The following is a 22,163-nucleotide window of genomic DNA, read 5'->3' as shown; positions in this document are numbered from 1 at the left end:
TATATATATATATATATAAGAAAGTCAGAAATCCACTGCACTCACCACTCCTAGATTTGGGGTGCAGACCTGCACTCGCCATTCCCAGGACTGGGGTGCAAGTGGCCTGTGACCACATTGCTTAAATAAAATCTAGGAGTGGTGAGTGCAGTGGATTTCTGACTTTGTTTATGCGGTTAATTTTTATTAACATTTTGTGATCATAGCTTTCTCATGCACCCCATGTGCAAACTCGTTTATATTAACCTGTGTCAGCTGTCTTTTTGGTAGTGTGATAGAAGCTATGTCAGGTGACTGCCTTACCTTTAAAAGCCATTAGCTGGCAGGTGAGCTTTAAACCAGGTAACATTTTTTCAGTCTAAACTATGTGATAGCAGCTAACAGGTTTCCATCAGTGTGTGACGGATAGTGTAGGACCTGCAGAAAGTGGGGTCCCGTGATGTGGGCTGCGGGCTTAAATGCATTGATCAATCCATGAACTAAATCCCCATTATTTATTTACTTATTTATACATCATTGTGAGTGTTTACATGGTGAGTGCTGGGTTTTCTGTTTTTATTTTTTATTTTTTATATATATATATATATATATATATATATATGTATATCCTGAAGCTACCGAGAATGTTCCTATTGTTGTTACTGCTATACTTTCTAAAAAATATACATATATTCATAAACTCTCTTGAACAGTCATTCTTATAATGAGAAATTTGGAAAATAAGAGAAGATTGCCATGAGGTCTGCACCACCACTGTGGATATAAGGAGTTAAAATTGAATACCTAATTAACCAATAAGCCATGTTCTTTTACTATTTGAACATTGGCTTGTGGGAAGGAGAGCATATATCAGCTTGAAAAAGGCTACGGCGGTAGCCGAAACGTGCTTTGCTGCTCTCCTTGATCTATTAATTTGGGGACCCACGCGGCTACAGAGACTGACAGCATATGGAGTGTTATCCCACTGAGGTACGGGACTCCCTTCAACTACGGGTATTACATTCTACCAGCGTCGCCTGAGGCTGCTGATGAGAGGTGACGGCAAGTACCTAAACTCTCAATAATACACCAGACCTACATTTCCAGCTGGGGTGCTGGGAAATAGATGTCCTAATGTTGAAATCAAATCGAGAATGACTACATGAATGCTTTGAGGTGGACTGCCGTATACTTGTCATACCACTTGCGGTAAGTGAGGATTTTATTTTAGATACAAAGTGCAATAATTCCATTGGATACATGCGACTAATTTTTTCTTATGCATAATATGTATCGCATCTGATGCATCAGTGCACAATTGAGCAAATAAGCTGAATTAAATTGTGACTTGGGGCTCTATTTACTACAATCCGCATTTGTAATGCAGATTGTAGTGTGATATTATCGACTGAATTCGCATTGCGAATTCAGGCAATATCACAGGGATTTACTACAAATCCCTTGCAGGGACAGAGCTTGCGATAATGCTCTGTCCCTGCAAATCCCCTCTGCACACTAGTCACGGTATTTTCGCAAAAAATACGTGACAAAGTGCCGATGCATGCGCTGACAGAACGTCGCTGCTACCCCCGGCGCTAAGCCCCGCCCCCTGGTGCTAAGCACCGCCCCCGTGATCGCGGACCCCCCTCAATAGCACTTACCTGCAGTCATCGGTGCTCCGGTGATGTCTTCCATGCCTCCGGTCAGCTGACATCCCATACTGCACTGGGACACGGTCACCTGATGACCGGGCCGCAGTGCACTATGGGAGACCAGCTGACCGGAGGGAGAGCATCACCAGAGCCCCGATCACCGGTCCCTGGAGTCAGGTAAGTAATTTTTTTTTTTAGCAGAGATCGGCTCCGGGCTCTGCTCTGCCCGTTACAGCAGAGTAGGTGCCCGGTAACCGGGGGAGACCCTGGATAACGCCACCTCCAGGTGGCGTTATTATCACAGGGCCTCCCTAGGTATTTTTTTCACTATTTATTTTTAGTAACTACCAGGCAGATCACATTTCCCATTACAATTATGGGAAATGTGATCTGATTACTAAAAATAAGTGATACTTAGGGATTGGAGTAGAATTTTACGAATTCTATTCCAATTGCCCTGTAATAACTATAGGTGATACTAAAATAATGTGAAAAGGGTGTGAAAACACCCTTTTCACTTTACTTTAGTAAAAATAAAGATAATAAATAGAGCCCTTTGTGTTTTACTCCAGAGACCCCTGACTGGGGAATTTATTCCTGTTTGGGAAAGTAATATATGGTTCCTATACATAGTCTGATCAACTCTCTGTATATTTTTTATAATACTATCCATATTGTTATCAGAATTATATATATATATATATATATATATAATAAATCACAAATAGCGGCACTCCCGACGGACTTGAAAAAATTTCAATAATGCACCAAATATATATCGACGTTTCGGAGTTTACTCCTTTGTCAAGATAAACATGAATCACAATATGCATAAAACACTCACCTAAATAGAACCCAGAAAAGAAGGAGTTTCCATGATTCCAGCGCCAAATCAGACTGCTCCAGGACCCCCATCACTTCTGGTACAGCGTTACATTCGGGTACGTATCTCTGACGTCACCTTGTCAGTGTGTTTCCCAGGAAGTGTGTGTCTGGACTCCGGGGCTGGCGGCAAGGGTGGTTGTCATGGAAACTACAGAAAATCAAACAAAGTGAAAAACAAGAAAAAGTGATGAACAAAACATGAATGATTGAATAAAAGTGCAGAGACTTAGGACCTCATTCAGAGTCTCTCACTAGCGCTGTGCGCTCGCAAGCGGGCCGATGGTTTGCGTAAGTGCATGTGCACGCTTCATTCTGCGCATGCGCGAACTACTCTGTGCAATCGCAGGCAAAGACAGCCCAGTGAAATGAGTGACAGGAGAGGCCGTTTGTGGGTGGTAACAGGGGCAGGACACTAATAACGGGGGAGGGGAGGTGCGAACACAGGCGTGCCTGAGCGTTTCAACGCCATTTTAGAGGCGTGCATAATTAACACGCAGCGTCATAGTACACGTCACTTGCCTGTTTTCTACACTGAAGTCCTCGCAGTGCTTGCGGTAGGGTAAGGCAACCACAAGCGCTGCGATCGCTTCCGATTATCCTCGATGTACCAATGTTTTAATACACTTCCTGGAGATGACATGTGCTGGTGGGCGGCTCTGCCTGTGCGATTGGGCGTACGCTGGCCGCTCGCTAAGACATGGTTGGCGTGGTTATGGCTTGGCGAGCAATCACTTCCCGTGGCATCACTTTGACAAATTTGCATACGCTGGGGGCGAGCGATCGCATCTAGCAAGAGACTCTAATTGAGGTCCTTAGTGCATTACTATAAAGACTTAATAATATAATATGTACAGACCTGCAAGCAAGCAATATACACGCCATAAAAATGTCATAATAAAGAATAAAAGATGAGGAAAAATTACTGTGGTAAATATTATGGCTGAAAAAGTCTCAATACAAATGTCCCAGCTCACAAAAATCAGTATCATAAAAAGGTTGTCTATATAAGCAACTAGTTAAGTGGAAATACATAAACCAGCAAACAAATCAAAGGAAAAAGGAAGAACTTCAAGGAAATTCTCAATATTCACAAAAAAATCACAGAAATTCAAAAAACGGATCAGGATAAATGTGTGTCAGAATAGGTATTTTCTAAAACTATTTTTTAGGATAATTAGTAAAAAACATTTTATGGCAGCTGATCGTTTAATCCTCTGGGTCGCACTGTGTCCAGTTTAAATATCCATTGCGCTTCCAATTGCAGAAGCCTGCGTCCTCTGTCTCCTCCACGTATATCTTCTTGTACCTGATCGATAATGATATATTTGAGTGTAGACAGGCTATGCTTAGCCTGTGCAAAGTGTTTTGCTACAGGCTGATCAATTTCTTTATTGTTCAAGGTGGCTCGTATGGCCGAACGGTGCTGACACATCCTTTCCTTAAAAGTCTGAATGGTCTTCCCTATGTAGCAAAGCACACAAGGGCATTTGACCAAATAAATCACAAAAGTGCTGCTGTATGTAAGAGGAAAGCGTATGCGAAATTTAAATCCCAAACGGGGATGCAAAAAATACCTTGTGTTCATCATGAAGCTACAAGTAGTGCACCCTAAGCACTTATAACAACTTCCCGGTTTCTGTTGAATATTGGATGGTGCTCTCTTGGTGATGTACGTTTGAACCATCCATTCACGGATGTTGCGTCCTCTTGAGTAGCAAGGCATCGTTTTAGTGTGTTTAAGGCTCTTGAGATCCTTGTTCGATAATAGGCCAAAGTGCTTTAGATAATTTTTTAATGGAATTATCAGCTGTGGAGAATTGCTGGACCCAGTGTATCCGTTCTTCTGTATTATCTGTTGTCCTTTGTATTTTTTTGAGGATATCAGATCTTGGTATCTTATCTACTTTTTGTCTAGCTTTTTCTAGCACATGAGCTGAGTATCCTCTATCCTTGAATTTATCCATAATTATTTGCATAAAATTACATCCACAATTTTAGGGTCACTGGTCAGTCTCTTAACTTGCAACAATTAAGAGAAAGGTAATCCTCTCTTGAAGGCAGCCGGATGGTGACTTTGAGCTGCCGACGATGTGTTGCGGTCTGTAGGTTTTGTATATATTTCTGTAGTTAGTTTCTGATTAACAACACTGATGTCAACATCAAGATAATGGATATTGGATAAACTCATCTCAAAAGTGAACTTAATTGGACAATCGAGAGAATTGATTCTTGTTATATGTTGTACAAAGGCCTCTTGTGTCCCAGTCCATAGGAGCAAGATATCGTCTATATATCGTGTATAGAAATAAATCTCAGATGACATTTCGGAGGACAGAAATAATTCATGTTCTGTCATAAACATGAATGCATTAGCGTATGAGGGTGCGATATGAGACCCTATCGCACACCCCGTACGCTGTTGGTAGAACTCACCATTAAACAAGAACAAATTGCGTGTCAGTATATATTTCAGCAGTTTCAGGAAAACTTCTATCGGTGGACCTATATATTGATCACTGAATTCCAATAACCTTTGTGTTGCCTCTAAACCAGCGTTATGTGGTATACTGGTGTAGAGGCTGATTATGTTCAACGAACAAAGCCAGGTGTTCTGTGGGACTTCTCCCATAGTTATCAGCTTATTCAATAAGGTCGTAGTATCAAGTAAATATGTAGATTCCCCCTGTACACAGGGTTGAAATTAAGTGATCCAAAAAACAGGATATGTTGTTGTATAGGGAGTCTCTGGACGATATTATTGGCCTCTCCGGCAGTTTCTTCAAGCATTTGTGGATCTTTGGTAAGTAATATATAGTAGGTACCCGTGGGAAGTCAGTTTTCAAAAAAATTGCTACCTCTTCTGGAATTACACCTTCTACCACTTCTTGATCCAGGATGCCATCTATCTCTTTTTTATATAAAGAGGTGGGGTTACTTTGTAGTTTGTCGTAAGCTTCACTGTTGTGGAGTTGTGAATAGACTTCAGTTTTGTAATCCTCAAGGTCTAATATCTCAATACCACCACCTTTGTCAGCAGGGAGTATCATCACATCCTCATATGATCTGAGCTGTTTTAAAGCTCTCCACTCTTCTCTAGATAGATTAGAGGAGGATTTTTTGTCTGGTTTATTAGCCGCACCACAAACTTGTGCGTCCAATGTTTTAATATAACTAGAGATAGAGGTGTTACTGCTCATAGAATCAAATTTCGATTTATTTTTAAATAATGTATATTTCTTGTCTCCAACAGGTGGTAATTTAGGTTTGTCACTGAAAAAGTCACGTAACTTCAGTTGTCTATGTGATGTCTATTTTCCATTCTAATTCGTTACATTTGTTCGTAGGGACAAATGTTAAGCCCTTATTAAGGGCCATTATTTCAGTTTGATTTAAAGTCCTTTTGGAGAGGTTGAAAACTAGATTTTCCTGGATCGACCTCGACCCCTTCCCTCGTTTGCATTGCCCACCTCTGTGAGTTGGTCTCTGTCCTTTCCACGTCTTGCACGGGTCTTTACCCCTAAAGGGGGCATCCTTGCACCATGTCCTGATGTGTTAGGATTATCTTGAGTTACTCCTGCCGAACTGTTAGATTCGCTGGTTGAATCATAATCCCGGAACTGCCGTCTGTATGGTTTTCTATATCTAGTATTTCTGCCCTTCTGTGAAGAAGATCCAGTTAGCCAGGGATACACATTTTGTTCAACATAATCTCGATTAACTTTATCGAATTAGTTTTTTTTAAAAACTTATAAGATCTTTTTTTATATATCTTGATACTGGACTCAAGTTTTTCAATCCAGTTTTGTGCGTTATCCTTAATTAAAGTTTCTTTGTGTGTCATTTCCAGTTGTGTGACTTTCTCTTTACTCACTGATAGTTCTCGAGCAGATTCTTCAATGACCAATGTCATCAGGTCAAATGAACAGTTATTTAGGACCGCCACCCATCTTCTACACAAGTTATTATTGTAACGACCAATGGTTGGCATATTTTTGACCCTAAACCCCTCAGGATTTTCTTTTCCCGGTAATACTCAGAGTGTTATTCCATGCATGAGGAAACTTACTTCCTTTTTCTTCATTTTAAACAGATCATTGAAAATTTAATCTGCTGTTAGTCCTCCCAGAGCAGGATATATCTGTGATACTAGTGTATGGGGACAGAGGACCATTCCGCCATAGGAAGGTAAGTAGGAGATATCTGTGATACTAGTGTATGGGGACAGCGGCCATTCCGGGAGAGGAAGGTAAGCAGGAGATATCTGTGATACTAGTGTATGGGGACAGCAGGCCATTCCACAAGAGGAAGGTAAGTAGGAGATATCTGTGATACTAGTGTATGGGGACAGCGGGCCATTCCGCCATAGGAAGGTAAGTAGGAGATATCTGTGATACTAGTGTATGGGGACAGCGGGCCATTCCGCCATAGGAAGGTAAGCAGGAGATATCTGTGATACTAGTGTATGGGGACAGCGGGCCATTCCGCCATAGGAAGGCAAGTAGGAGATATCTGTGATATCTCCTGCAGTGGCAAACGCAGGATTTCTACAGAGGGGTTTCCAAATGCTTGATTTTAGAGTGAGTGTGGCCAGTCCATGAAGAGGGTAGAATTAGCACTTAACCAGCTTTAATATGTGTCATACAATGTGTATTGTGTGTATTAATTCCAGCATATACAGGACCAGTGATCACAGTAATTAGCCATTAGATGCGGCAGTAGGGCCATCCTGCCTGAGCTGAATGTATTTATTTTAGATGTGGGCACCATTCCAGAGTATTGGAGCAAGTCCAGGAGTCTGGAGGAGCAGCAGAAGGACCTAGCACTGCCCTGGACATATATGTACATATTGGGCACTATAGCAGTGCATCTCTAACAGTGCATGTTTTCCAGATCTCCTAGTTGGTGCACAGGTTATTTATTACTGACTGATACATGTTAAAAGATCCACAGGTGGTGCTAATTATTTCATTTGTGATACTGTGAAGAACATGCAGCGCTAGTAAAATTTTATTACATTACTATTTCTATTGTGGTCATGGTGTGGGCTGGGGAGGGGGTTGTCCAGGCAGACGGAAACCTCCCCTGCGTTTGCCTGTGTCCTGCCCGATAACTTAATTTTCACAATTGCAGGTGAAAATGTGCTCTCCAAGCTGCTTTATTCCTAGTTACTCCTGTTTTTCTACTAGCTAGGATTACATTCCACAGATCTGCACTGGTGTCTGCATTATAGAGCCTCAGTGAGTCTACTAATATCCCTCTAATACCCCTTTTCCACCAAAATTCCGGGTCTGACCCGGAGTTGGAACAGGGTTCCTATCCGGATCAGACCCGGAATTTAGCCGGCACCGACTCGGGATATTCCCGAGTCAGCGCTGCTCACACCGCAGTCGGGTCTGCATAGAACCGGCTTTTCCGGCGTGAAAGTGGACACTTAGAGATGACGTCATCTCCAAGCGCCACTGAAGCCGTACCAATCAGCCGGCTTGCGGCTCACTGCAGGTCATCAAGACCCGGAGTGCACCGTACACACAGCAGGGTTTCACGGGGTACTCCCGTGTTAAACCCTGCTATTTACCTGGGTTGGATTGCCTCAACCCTTTTACACCAAGGAGCTTCCCAGGTTAACACTGCAATAACCCGGGTTTTAGCTCTGGTGTAAAAGGTGTATTACACTTGCAGCAATAACCCAGGTTAGTTTGCAGTGTGAAACGGCCAGGTTGAAATAAGTAACGAGCAGGGTTGAACACGGGTTCAGTACGGCTCGCTATACAGTGTGAACAGGTAACCTGCTTCGTTTTACACTCGGGTCCCGGTCACAGCATAGAAAGAGCCAGCGCTAGCAGATGATCTCATCTCCAAACGCCGGTTTAGCATGTGATAGCGGTGATGTCATTGTCAGGCAGCCAGTCTGAAAGGGGTCTCATCTGGGTCATGCACAAACTCCCGGGTGCGTCTCGTGCACAAACTCCAGGATGTCTCCCGGCATTCCAATGTAAAAGGGGTATAATTGTGCTGTCCACCTGGGGAGCTACTGTAGCTAATCACTTAGCCTGCTGCCTACTAATCTGCAGAAGACTCCCAGCCTAGTTACTCCTGCTTCCAGCTCTGATATGCTCTGTAGCACTACTCCTCCCAGCAATACCAGTCCCAGCCTGATTAATCCTCCTTCTAGTTCTCACCTGCTCTGCAGCACTACTGCTCCCAGCAATACCAGTCACAGCCTGATTAATGCTACTTCCAGTTCTGACCTGCTCTGCAGCACTACTGCTCCCAGCAAAACCAGTCACAGCCTGGTTAATGCTGCTTCTAGCATTAATCTATTTTACAGCACTACAGCTTTCAGTGATACTTGACTTATCCTTCCATCTTCATCTGACTGACTCTGCTTCAGTGTAATCTGAATTTACCCCGTGATGCTTGTTAGTGATCCTGTGGCGCTCAGCTCTCATATACCATTGTGCCTCACCTGCATACTATTTGGAGAAAACCTGTTACTTTGTCTGTGTGTATTCCATTTATCAGTCCGGAACTCTCTGCTCCAATCCACCTGCGGACTTTGGTTCCTGTACGCAGATTACATTTCATATTCCTGCAAACTACCATCACCTGCTAAGAGTGCCACTTCCATCTACAGTGTTCTACACAATTACACCTGGCTTCAGCAGTGTCCCCTACACTGCACACAGACTCCAGTTCTCATCTCCACCTGCAGAGGGCACAAGCTATAGTGTATAATCTGCTTCCATTGTGTCTACCGGTCCTAGTCTGGTCCAGTGGGGGTCATTCAGACCCGTTCGCGAGCAAAGGACGCTCGCAAATGTGTCGATGTTGCCCCTTTGCGCATGCGCACGACGGAGGGAGCTCCGTCGTGCACATGCGCGAGACCCGGATAGCGACGGGCTCTCCATCGCTCCGGGTCTCCCACCAAAGGGGGCGTGCTGTCGATGTTGATTGACAGCACGCCCCCTTTGTTGGGGGCGTGCCGGGGGCGTGACTGCCAGACGGAGGCGTTCCCATGGGAACGCCTACCATCTGAGTCTGGCCCCACTAACATCAGTAATGATGTCAGTGGGAGTGATTTTGGCTCTGATAGAGCCAAAATCACTCCTGGGCTTGCGGAAGCGAGACCCTACCGCAGGGTCTCGTCGCAAGCCCGATGGTCGCGATGGTCAAAGACCATCGCGACCATCTTTATGGCCGCTCGCATAAGCTGTGGGTGGTCACCCACAGCTATTCGAGCGGCCAGGAGGCAGCTCCAAATTTAGCTGGGACGGCCCTGATTCAGAGTGAGCGCTCTGGTCAGAGTGTTCAGCTCTGAATCAGGCCCAGTGTGCATTAGCCTGGCATGCATTGTATCTTCCGGTCCCAAGCCAGTCCCATGTGCATGAGCCGGTCCTAGCCCAGAATTCATTGTGTCTACCGGTCGCAGTCCTGTCCAGTGTGCGTTAGCCGGTCCCAGCCTGGCACCTGAGCCTAGCCGGTCCCGGCTCGGCATCTGAGCCTAGCCGGTCCCGGCTCGTCATCCAGTATAATCCGTCCCAGTCCAGTCATCTCCTGTTTCCAGTCCAGCTCCAATACCGGTTCCAACCCAGCCATGCTAATAAAGAACTTCAATACTGTCTACAGTGAAGCACAGTCATCACTAAGATCAGTCTCATCCGTACAGCCCAGGGGTCCCAGTTCCTGTGCCCACAAACAGAGCTCAGATATCTGATACAGGGCTTCAAAGTGTATTGTCTGGGATTTCCTACACTGGTTCTTCAATAATCTGCAATTATATTAATGTAAGTAACTCATTAATCATTATACCTCCTGTGTGTCTGTTATCATTCCTTTTCTGTGACAATATTTCATGATTGTAGAGTTTCAGTGAAATGGAAACATATATTTATATAAATAATACAATTCTTTTGCAATAATCATAATAAGAATAATAATATAACTCGTATTGTCCACTTTCAATAAATAAGCAAATAATATTACCCCCATTATATAAATTAATCTTATATATAATTTGCGTGGTCCCTGTTTTTTACGGAACGCTCTTTGAATTTGAATATCTCAAAGACTAATTAAGATGTACATTTGATTCTTTAGCGACAGATTTAAATCAGCAATAAATTACACAATGTGGAATAGAACTGTATAAAATTTGTTGAAAAAATAAATAAATGTCAAGAAAACTACCAGAACACAGTCGGCACAGTGACCGGGAAGCGGGATAGGGGTGACCGCCACCGGCTGCTGTTCTTACGCACTACTGGTGGTCTGTGCTCTCACATGGACCCGGCTCCCAAGCCATGTGCGGACACTGTTTACGTTCTGCCCAGTTCGGCTCCTGATTGGCTGCCTGGCAGTGTGACATTGCTATGTGAGGCTGCTGCCGTAGGGGGCGCTCTTCCCTGATCTACTTTCTCTGACACGTGGATTCTAGGCTCGCTACTCCCAGCCAATCAGCACCGGGTTGGTGCCTCGAAAGCAACGCCTCTTTTCTCTGCTTTCCACGAGCGCTGCCGCCAGCCGCTGATTGGTGGGAGGCTGGGAGCAGGTGAGGCAGAGTGTGGTGTGTATGAGTGCACACGTGTTACACAGCCTTGTGCCTGCTGGGGGCGCCACTGAGCTGACTGATGTCATGTGACACATTGCTCACCTCCCTGTCATCCGGCCTTGTTATTACTGTTGGGAGTAGTTGTGTAAGGAACTGTCACAGTAGGGGGCGCTCTTCCCTGACCTAATGGCTCCAACACGTGGATTCCAAGCTCACAACTCCCAACCAATCAGCAACGGGGTTGCGCCTCAACAGCAGCGCCTCTTTTTTCTGCTTTCTACGACGGCTGCCGGCAGCCACTGAAACATTTTCCGTACGTATGTTCTGGGTACAAATTGGTGAAATGTTCGCCACGGGCATATTAGTAATTAATATAACTGCATTAATTATCATATTATTAGCAGATAGGTTAGTGCTCTATTGTCCACTATTTGTGCTCAATGTGTCTCACATGTTTTACCGTTTAAACAAAGTAATCTATTTCATATAAAGAAATTAAGACCTATTGCATTTCCTAATATTCTGCTGTATTTCTCCTGGTCACTAATAATGCCAATTATCTCTCACATTAGCCTGTGGGCACAACACCAGCAGAGGGGGCTGAAGGGAAGGGAATTACGGAGAGACCCAAATTCTCCTGAATAACTCAGCAATGATACAGGGCACAGACACAGGGACAGTTACATCCGTTCACCAGTTAGGAAAACTCCCACCAAGCAAAACAGAGCGGGTGGAAGTAAGTATATACTGCACTGTATGATGACTGATGAGTGATAACCAGTAACCCCTATCCTGAGATTTCCTGGACATTACTGTACATCACGCACAATATGGAAAGAGAAAGCTGGGGACCAGTAGGAAACAAGCTGTTTTTCTTAGGGAACATTTGCAAGTGCAGGTAGAGTGTTATAGCTATATTATTTGCAACACATTATAAGTGTAGGACATTGCATTTAATGCATGCCGGTATACTGATCAGAAGGGGATTGAAATACCGAAGGTTCAAATCCTGACTACGGCAGCCCGACAGGAGGACATCCCGACACCGGCTGGTAAGTACCCTAACCCTCCTCCCACCACTAACCGTAACCCTCACTTAGTGGTGCCTAACCCTAAAACTTTTGGGGGGTACCTAAACCTAACCACCCCCTTCCCGAACCCTACACTTAACCCTCACGGGGGGCACCTAACCCTAATCCCCCTTCCCCTAGCCTAACCCTAACCTTCCCCGGGGAGTGCCTTACCCTAAATCCCCCTGGGAGTCGATAATCCTAACCCCCCCATCGGTATGTCGACGCCTAACTTAAATCCCGTGTCGGGCATGTATAGTCAGGATTTAGACCGGTGGCATCGCGCCCGCCCGTCTTTTAACTACATCCTTACTGATCACTGTGGAAAAGTTGTATCATACCTGTATTAGCCCTTAGACACCACCATCGCTTGCACCGTTGGAATTTCCCCAAGCCCTATGGCAGGAGCAGTGTTCTCTGTCTGTATATGTCCTGTATGGATGGTCGAGTGTTTGTGTGCGCAACCAATTCCCCGAAACACGCCTGTGACACTCCCATAACACCCCCATCACCGTGCATGCGCCAAGACACCTCCCAGTCACCGCTAAGGAACGCCCTGTACATTTTCAAGACAGATGTGTCCTTACGCATGTTTGCTGCTGTCGTGGTAAATAGCCCCTCTATGCGCCAGGTCCCGTGAGACTCTGCTAGCGCCGGGCCTCTTTTTTTTCGCCAAAAATGCATCTAATTTGCAATGTGATGTGACCAGGACGCACCAGGAGACTGATTAATTTGATATGTGACGCTTGTATATCTGTGTGCGACTGAGGCCAGGATGTACTAAGGTTGCGGTGTACATTCCGCCAGTCACCTTAACCTTACTAATCGCATATGTACTAATATATGCGATTAGTATAGCAAATGACAGCTCTTGCGATAAGAACTGCCCTTTACGAAGCAGCCGATGCCGGGTGAGGGGGTCTCCGTTTGACTCCGCCCCCTCCTAGCCCCTGGAACTTCCTGCTGGTGACCTGTGCAGAAAGCCCCAGGCTCCTCCTCCTCCTCCCTGCACCTGGAAGAAGATTAGGAGGAGAAGGAGGTGGAGGACCCAGGAGGAGCACAGGCCGGCCACCAGGAGACTAAGGTGAGTGGCGGCCTGTGCCGGGCGACTGCGGGGCGGCGAAGTGTCGGGTGAAGGATGCGGTAAGAAGCCCATAGGCTTCTATAGGGTTTTTCTGGCGTTACCCTCTGCATCGATAATAGGGCGGCCGGGGCTTAGTACATACAAAAGTGCGGTAAAACTCCCGAAAATTGGGTTTTTACTGCATTTTTCCTTTAGTACATCCTGGCCTGAGGGGTAAATTTACTAAGATGGGAGTTCTATTTAAGAAGTGGTGTTTCCCATAGTAACCAATCAGATTCTACTTTTCATTTATCTAGCACCTTTTAGAAGATAATACCTGGAATCTGATTGGTTGCTATGGGCAACATCATTTCTTAATAGAACTCCCATCTTAGTAAATTTACCCCTAAGTCTTTGAATCTGTATACAACGTGCTGCAATGTAACAGCAGCAGCTTTTTCCCTTCAAAGTTCCGCTTCATATATAGACTCAGGTACACACAGATATACAAGTGTCACATACTGTATCACATTAATCAGCACAGCCTGCTGGTGCGTCCTAGTCACATCGCACTGCGACAGATGCACTTTCGACATAAAAAGACGCCTGACGTTAGCAGGGTTGCACGGGACCTGGCGGCTCACTCACGCCAGACATGTCACGCAGCATGGTGTATCGACAGGCTGGATATATGAGGACACATCTGTACCTGCATGTGAGTGAAATTAAAACAAATGAGACTGCACGGACACAATCTGCGACTTAGACACATGCGCAGTAGCCAAAAATCGCACCACTATGTACGACATTGGCAGCCCGTCCACCTCTGAATGAGGCCCACCAGGGCCGCAACTAGGGGGGGCTAGAGGTGCACGTGCACCGGGTGCCGGATTGCAGGGGGTGAAAAAAGCTGACTCAAGGTGGCTTGGGGGCTGCAGATTCAGAAAACAGCCATCCAAAAATGGCCGCCGCCAAAGAGGAAACAAATGCTAGAGGTCCTTACTTGCCCTCTAATGTCTGTCTTCTCCTTGGTGGCGGCCATTTTTGGATGGCCATTATCAGCAGATTCCATGCAGACTAGCCGTCCGTATGGACTCTGCTGAAAACGGCCATCCAAAAATGGCCGCCACCCAGGAAGAGATAGATGCTAGAGGTCCTACTGGACCTCTAGTGTCTGTTAGGCCAGCGCAATGCACACAGCGTTCCCGGCACCGGGAACGCTGGCGCTGCCAGGAGAAGATGCTGAAAGCTGCATCTTCTCCTGTGAAATCCCCTGGCAATGAGCATGAAACCCCCTGGCAACGAGTATGAAACCCCCTGGCAACGAGTATGAAACCCCCTGGCAACGAGCATGAAACCCCATGGCAACGAGCATGAAACCCCATGGCAACGAGCATGAAACCCCATGGCAATGAACATAAACCCCCTGGCAACGAGCATAAACCCCCTTGCAACGAGCATGAAACCCCTGGCAACGAGCATGTAACCCCTGGCAATGAGCATAAACCCCCTGGCAACAAGCATGAAACCCCATGGCAACGAGCATGTAACCCCTGGCAACGAGCATGAAAACGGTAATGAGCATAAAACCCCTGACAACGAGCAGGTAATTTTAAAGTAATTAGAAGCCTTACTGTGGGGTATAAAATGGTGTCGGGCAAATATGTAAGTGGCACTTTGGTAATAGGCATTACAGTGTGTGACATAATGTGTAATGGGCATTATGGTGTGTGGAATAATGTAAGTCACTATACCAGGGACGTCTGAGTAGTGCACTGCTTTATGGAGGAGCAAGGACAAACTCCAGGTACAGGAAGGGAGGGGGCGCAAAATTGCTACCTTGCACCGGGTGACAGATATCCTAGTTTCGGCCCTGGGCCCACTGAGAGAAGCTTATGATGCAGCATCACAGAGAATCCAAGCCATCCACAGGAGCAAATGGACAGCAGCGACCACTCCTTTTAAATAATGAGATTGGGGCAGTGGCGGCTCAATTGAAATTTCAAATAGGGGAACCACACCAACTGCCAGTGAGTCCTGGCCGGCGATGTTTGGCAGCGTTTGTGGTGGCAGTTGGTGTGGCTCCCTTATTTGAATTTGGACTGCGCTGCATCCCCACTTCTGGAGCCGCCACTTGATTGGCTGGTTGGTACAGGATAACGTCCTATGATGAGGGTGTAAAAATTCCTTTGCAGTGAGGAAAGAACCTTACTTTAATGTTATGATCTGTCAGATGAAACCCAAAACTCCCCAACTGCGCAGAATTCTGTCCCAGCGTGGGCACAACGTAACTAGCGGCAAATTGTGCGGCACAGGCTGCCGACAGTAGCTTGAGGCTACTTGAATCCGACCTTGGCTGTGTTGGGCGGGTGGTAGAGTAGATAGGGGGGGACCCAGTCTGTCTGTGTCATTTGTACTGAGCCCCACAATTTTGGACGGCAGCCCTGCTCCCCATATTTTGGGCAGCTCTCTTGGACAAGGAGCTGTATTCCTGGACTGGGCACATTTCCTGGTTGAACAAGACAAGTACAACTTGTCGTGTTTAGTACAATAAGAGTGGCAGCTGTCAGGGCATCTCTATCTTTATGGGGTCTATGTTCTAAGCCTAGGAGGGAGATAAAGTGGAGAGAGATAAAGGGGGTCATTCAGACCCGGTCGCAAGCACCGATGTGCCCGCAACCGGGTCGATGGGTAGCCCTGCGCATGCGCAGCAGGCCGCACTGCGCATGCGCAAGCCCCGGAGAGAGAAGCTGTCTCGCTCCGGAGCTCACTACAAAAGGGGCGGCTGTCGATGTTGATCGACAGCTCGCCCCTTTTTGTAACTGGGCTGGGGGGTGGTTTCCAAAACGGAGGAGTTCCTTAACGAACGCCTACCGTTTTGTGGGCGGCCGCACTGACATCATCAGTGATGTCAGTGGGGAGCTTCCTGCTCCATCAGAGCAGAAAGCTCCCTGGAGCTTGCGAGTGCCCAGACCCAACCTTAGGGTCTGGTCGCAAGCCCCGATGGTCGCAATGGTGATCACCATTGCGACCATCACCCTGGTCGCTAGCTAAGCTGTGGGTGGTAACCCACAGCTTAGCTTTTGATCCAGGAGGCCGCACCAAAAAAAAAGAAGCGCCTGCTCTCATTCAGAGAGCCTCTGAATGAGGTCCAAAGTGCCATCCAGTCAGCTCCTAACTGTCATTTTTCAAACACAGCCTGTAAAGTGACAGTTAGGAGCTGATTGGGTGGTACTTTCTCCACTTTATCTCTCTTCAAGACTCATAGGGGGAGATGTATCAAAGTGGAGAGAGACAAGTACCAACCAATCAGCTACTATTTGTCATTTTTCCAACACAGCCTGTAACATGTCAGTTTGAAGCTGATTGGTTTTCTCTCTCCAAGGTTTGAAACATCTCCCCATAGACCCTTATGTCACTTAGCTCCACTTGTTAATAACCCCTTTCTAGACTTCTCATGTGTAACTGACATTAAAGGGACCCCAGTCGTTATCGTCTTGCATGCTGCAATCAGATAAGATAGGAGAAATGTAACTTTATCTTAAGTTTGTAGCCAAGGTCAAAAGTCAAAGCTAATGAGTGTTTACTTTTTATTATTATTAAATAAAACAACACTTTCCTTTGGATTTTTAAACAACTTTTTCGTGCGGGTTAATCATTTATATAATTACTGTTTCACAATGTTCTTCCGCTAACGACCTATAACTCTGTTACTGAAATAATGTGTCAGAGAGAACTTTCCTCAGGCAGACGAGGACAGTTTGTAGCGACCCCCTCAGTAAGCGTCCGTGGCCTCTAAATATTACATTGTTAAATCTGAACAGCAGTTTATGGAAGCGCACTTGTCTGTGGCATTTACAAGCCGTCTTCATCTCCGCTGTCATCTTTTTTTCCCCGTTTTATTTTTTTAATATCAGGTTGTGGTGTTCTGTGACTGCTGTTCAACTAGCGATAAAAGCAATCATAAAGATACTGGCACTAAGTAACAGTTCGTAGCTGGCTAGACGAGATGCCAACTTTGTGTTTTATTGCGGCTATCACTCTGTTTTTTATGTTTTATCACTGGCACTGTTTTTGCCCAAGTTCATTTCCACCGTTGGTCTTCTAAGCTTTTACTACTTAAAGTGATAACTGGGCTAGTTTTGAACATGATTTGGTGCATACTTGGCCAATCCAGACGTCAAGGTGGGAGGTGCCAGCAGAAAATAGCGCTGACTGCTGCCTTGGGGCTGCTCGCGGGTTGATCGCTGGTCTCTTATTGGATAGTGGCAGCACTTTACAGAAGGGAACAGAGCGTTGCAATTCAACCCCTAATGGAATCTGCTCCCTCTCATTTTGTAAGTCAATTTTATTGTGAAGCAGTATCAGGGGTGATTTAAGAGAGGAGGGGGCCTGTGTACAAGCCCGTGCGGGCCCCCTCCTCTATGCAGCGCAGTAGACGCTTGGCACTGTGCCAGAGTCTAGTGCGCATGTGCAGGTCTCCGGGAACACGATACCTGCACATTGTGCCCCGGTGACTTTAAGGCTGTGCAAATCTCCGGGAAAATGGCCGCCGCTCCGTTCACCAGGTGATTTCTGCTGCTGATGCGCCAACGCGGGACTCCAGAGAGGTGAGTATAATTATATGAGTGTAGGGTTGGCAGTGTGCACCCTGCACCCATTATAGATACGTCCATGAGCAGAATCACGGCTGACCAAAATTGTTAGTAGTAGGAGAGACTCGGGGGCTGATGAGGAGTTGCACGCAAGTCCGTATTGCGGACTGATCAATACGGGTTATTTCCCACTCAGTCACATGTCTGGCATACGGGGTGAACTACATCTAGTTTGGTGCAAGCAATGAAAGTATAATAACTGCCAACGTGTGTTCAGCTGCACCTATCCAGGTCCCTAACCCTCCTGGTGCCTGACCCTAACCGTCCCTTCTAGTGCCTAAAACCAACCCTCCGGTAAGGGCATAACCCTAAAAAAAAAAAAAAAGTGTCGACTATTTGTGTTGACATTATGTACATGTCGACCTTCAAACTGGTCAACCTTTAGTGTGTCGACCTTCAGACCCTGTCGACCTTCAGACTCTGTCAACCTATCGCCTATCTAACTTGTATTGTCTACCTAAACATTGTCTACCTTTTTGCTATAGACCGGATCCCCTCATTCATTCCTGTGTCATTACACTTCTCAGTTCTGTCGGGCACACAGCCTTATGAATGCAGCATAACTGATACTTAAGGTATGTATTCCTGTCTTCCTCCACGTAACAGACTCACATGAGGTTACTTACAAAGACTGTCGAGACACAGCACCAAAAACTGAATGGAAGCCCAGTGTGCCCCAATTTCCACCATGACGCACATGTTCACAGAGGAATATTGCAACATTTTGTGCCGGTGCAGAGGTATAAACCGACCGATGGGAGGTTGGGAGGAGTTGGACAGAATGAGGCCGTTCCCTACAAAGTATCGAACAAGTGATTCAGGGCGCCCGGGTTTGCAGAGCACTGAAAAAATACTACATGCCAAGAGCAGGGTCATTCTAACAGATGGCAGGGCCCATAAGTAGCAGATCCCCCCCATACTTGTTGTCCGCAGCGCCATTTTCCCGGAGATGTCTTCGGAAAGATGGTGCATTCGCAGAAGATAGCAAAGACAGTCGCAGAGTCTTTGATGTCTCTTGTGTCAGCGCCATCCTTTCCCAAAGATGGTGCCGCTGGCAGCATTTATAGAGGCTGGGTGCCTTGACCCAGGGGCCCTTGTGCCCCACACATTGTGCACCCATTACAGAAACGCCACCGATTAATAGGAAGAAGGGGAGATGTGTTCTATGCTACATTTATAGTCAATTTCTGATTGGATGCAAGTGCAACTGATCATCCAACAAGGAGTTGGCCATCTCATCACTTTACATAGACATCCTCCTCTTCTTCAGTGCTGGTACAGTGTTACACCAAGGGTCCAGCCAATGGCAAATACTACTAACTGCGGTATCTCACATATGTTGGAGGTGCATCTGCATTAGAGGGGAGGAGATAAAACCACAAACCACCAACCAAGGTGGAAATCCCCCTTTAGATACGATCTTGAAGCTAGTGAACTAATTTGCAATATTGTGGTTAAGCCAAATTGCAGGATAAACATGTACAGCATGAGTTAACATCTCATGAGTATGAGAAATAGCTGGTATAATAAATTAAAGCCAATGGCCTCAATCACTTATACTGCTTACAGTAGGGGGAACCGTGACATATTTTGACATGGTAATAATTTCAGTGACCTGCTGTATGTAACCCTGTATCAACAATAATAAACTACCAGCACATTCTGAGAGCATGGCCCCGTCAACTCGGAGTTTAAGGGTAACAGCTTCTAATTACAGGAGTTTTGCTGTTTCAAGCCTTCTCCGAGTTGTACACCAGCAAATACATCTGCGTTATTGAGTAACAAACCAACCTTTGACTGATTGCCCATAAATTGCTATAAAGTTAATAGACCTAATAGTGCTTTTACTGACAAAGCGTTTGGGACTTTGGGAGCTATTTACTAACAAAGATAAGTTATCAACAAAATGCAAGCTGGGGAATGAAAGTAAAGTTAATTGCTGTACTATGGATTACAGTGTAATATTAATAGCAGCACAGAGTATTTCAAGCCAGCCAGCTCCGGCAAATCTGTAAACAAAAAAAGATAAAACTTATATCCTTACTGCATAGTGAACTCTGATACAATACATGATACAGTTTTAGAAATAAATATATTGCGTCACGGGCAGGGCGTAAATAGTACATCATAAATAGTAATAACATCAAATAGAGGTTTGAGGTTCAGTTGTCCTAAAAAACTAACACACTTTGGGGTTCCAAGTTGAAATGGGTACCGGTTCTGGTTAGGGTGCCTAGACACTAGACGATGTTCTCACGATGCGATATCGTGAGCAATTCCCCTTGAACTCTCCCCGGCAGCTCCCCAGCACTCCAGGACACGATGTGCAGCTAAAGCTGCTCGATGTGTCACAAGATCTATCGTGCACGATCTAAAGATTTGCTGATCTTTAGATCATGCAGGATAGCAGACAGATGCTTGCACGGATCAGAGATATCCATGATGCATGCATCTGTCTGTAAAAAAATAAACACAGATGCACAGACGGATCAGTGAGAACTGTCAGTGATGCTGTGTTTAAAAAAAATTAAAGCCTGTGTGAAATTAAAAAAAAGAGCAACCAGCCACAGACTTTAGTAGCCCAGTATGGTTGTGCACAATACAGGGGACAAACGACGTAGGGGTCCCCTGTATTTTGTGCAACCAGCACTGGGCTCTGATCCGGTCCTGCTTCTGGAAATACAGGGGAAAAAAATTAGTAGCGTCCCCCTCTATTTACCAGAACCAGCACTGAACTGTTTCTAGCGGGGGGATAATGCCACAGCCAGGGCAACCCTATCACCGGGTTTCTGGCTGAAGCATTAACACAATAATGATTGTAAGCTCCTAGGAGCAGGGTCCTCCTCCCTACTGTCTCACAGCCCTCTTCTCAAGCACTTCAATGACAGCCTTCACCTTCCCAGCTGTATTATCTATGGAGAATTGTGTTGCTAATTGTTACTTGTGCTCTGTTTATATTTTGGTTACTGTATCATATAGTAAGTCTCTGTGCACCCTGTATGTACGTATGTATGTAAGTACGGTGCTGTGGATCATTGTGGCGCATTATAAATAAAATGTAATAATAATAATGATAATAAAGGGGTCCCCCCTCTCCAGGGCACCCCAGGCCTAGGCTGATATCCCAGGGCTATCCACGGCACCCCTGGGCGGTGGGTGCCGGGTTGATTATGTAGTGTAGTGCATTTGAAAGTGTTGAAAATATTGTTTTTTGCTGTGGAACTGCAGGTCCCAGCAAGGCTCCCCTGCATGCTGGAACTTGGAGAACCACAAGTACCATCATGCAGGGCATTACGGCCCACTGGTACCTGTAGTTCCATAGCAAAAGCAATATTAAAATAAACACTGGACACACACACCGTACAAAGTAAAAGTTTATTAAACATACATGTACACACACATGTACACACTATCTCACATACTCACCTATGTATCCCTGTAGCCCATCGGTCCTCTTCTCCTAGTAGGATCCATAGGGTACCTATAAAAAAAAAATATCCATACTCACCGTCTCCCATGTGAAATTCGGGTCCACTTCGTTACATGTAGGCAATCCATGGGGTTTTGGCAAAACAAAAGAACGCAAAACGCGAGTCACAGTCACATTACCGTCCTCCAAGTATGGTACTTCCCGAATGAGAGCTTAATGGTGGGGTTTCACTGTAGAAACCCGTGCTGAGCGCTTATTGCCTGAAAGAGGTGAGCCTTCCGCCTCTCAGTCAATGAGCGGTTCCCACCATTGAAGTCAATGGTGAGAACCGCAAAAGTAACCTTAAGTTACCTTTGTGGTTCTCACCATTGAAGTGAGCTTGTGGGGGGAGGCTTGCTGGGACCTATAGTTCCACAGCAAAAGACAATATTTTCAACACTTTCAAAAGCACTACACTATATAATCAACTCGGCACCCACTGCCCAGGGATGCCGGGGATAAACCTGGGCTATCAGCATAGGCTTGGGAGCCCTGGAGAGGGGGACCCCTTTATTGGGGGTCTCCAGGGATCCCCGGCCTGGGCTGACTAGTGGTCAGGGTTAATGCTCCAGTCAGGGGACCTGGTGATAGGGTTCCCCTAGCTGTTGCATTAGCCCCCCGCTAGAAAAAGTTTGGTGCAGGTTCATTTTTTTCCCCTGTATTTCCAGAAGCAGGACCGGATCAGAGCCCAGTGCTGGTTGCATAAAATATGGGGGACCCCTACGTCAGTTGTCCCCTGTATTTTGGCAATCAGGGCTGGTTCTGACTAATCCGGTGCTAGTTCTGCTACCTCTTCGCAGAAGCTGTCATGCGTGCGTTATATAGCATGAGCCAATTGCTCA

The 22,163-nt window shown here is 45.9% G+C and overlaps 1 pseudogene; it reads right to left on the bottom strand.

Annotated features, from left to right (window-relative positions):
* Window positions 1-3,690: 3,690 nt before the first annotated feature.
* Window positions 3,691-4,952, bottom strand: LOC148504618 (uncharacterized; annotated as a pseudogene).
* Window positions 4,953-22,163: the final 17,211 nt, after the last annotated feature.

The sequence above is a fragment of the Taudactylus pleione genome, unplaced genomic scaffold (genome assembly GCF_031769625.1).
Source record: "Taudactylus pleione unplaced genomic scaffold, aTauple2 ptg000465l, whole genome shotgun sequence".
In the NCBI taxonomy this organism is placed as follows: Eukaryota; Metazoa; Chordata; class Amphibia; order Anura; family Myobatrachidae; genus Taudactylus; species Taudactylus pleione.
The sequence above is the reverse complement of the archived record's forward strand: the minus strand, read 5'-3'. Positions and strand labels throughout refer to the sequence as shown.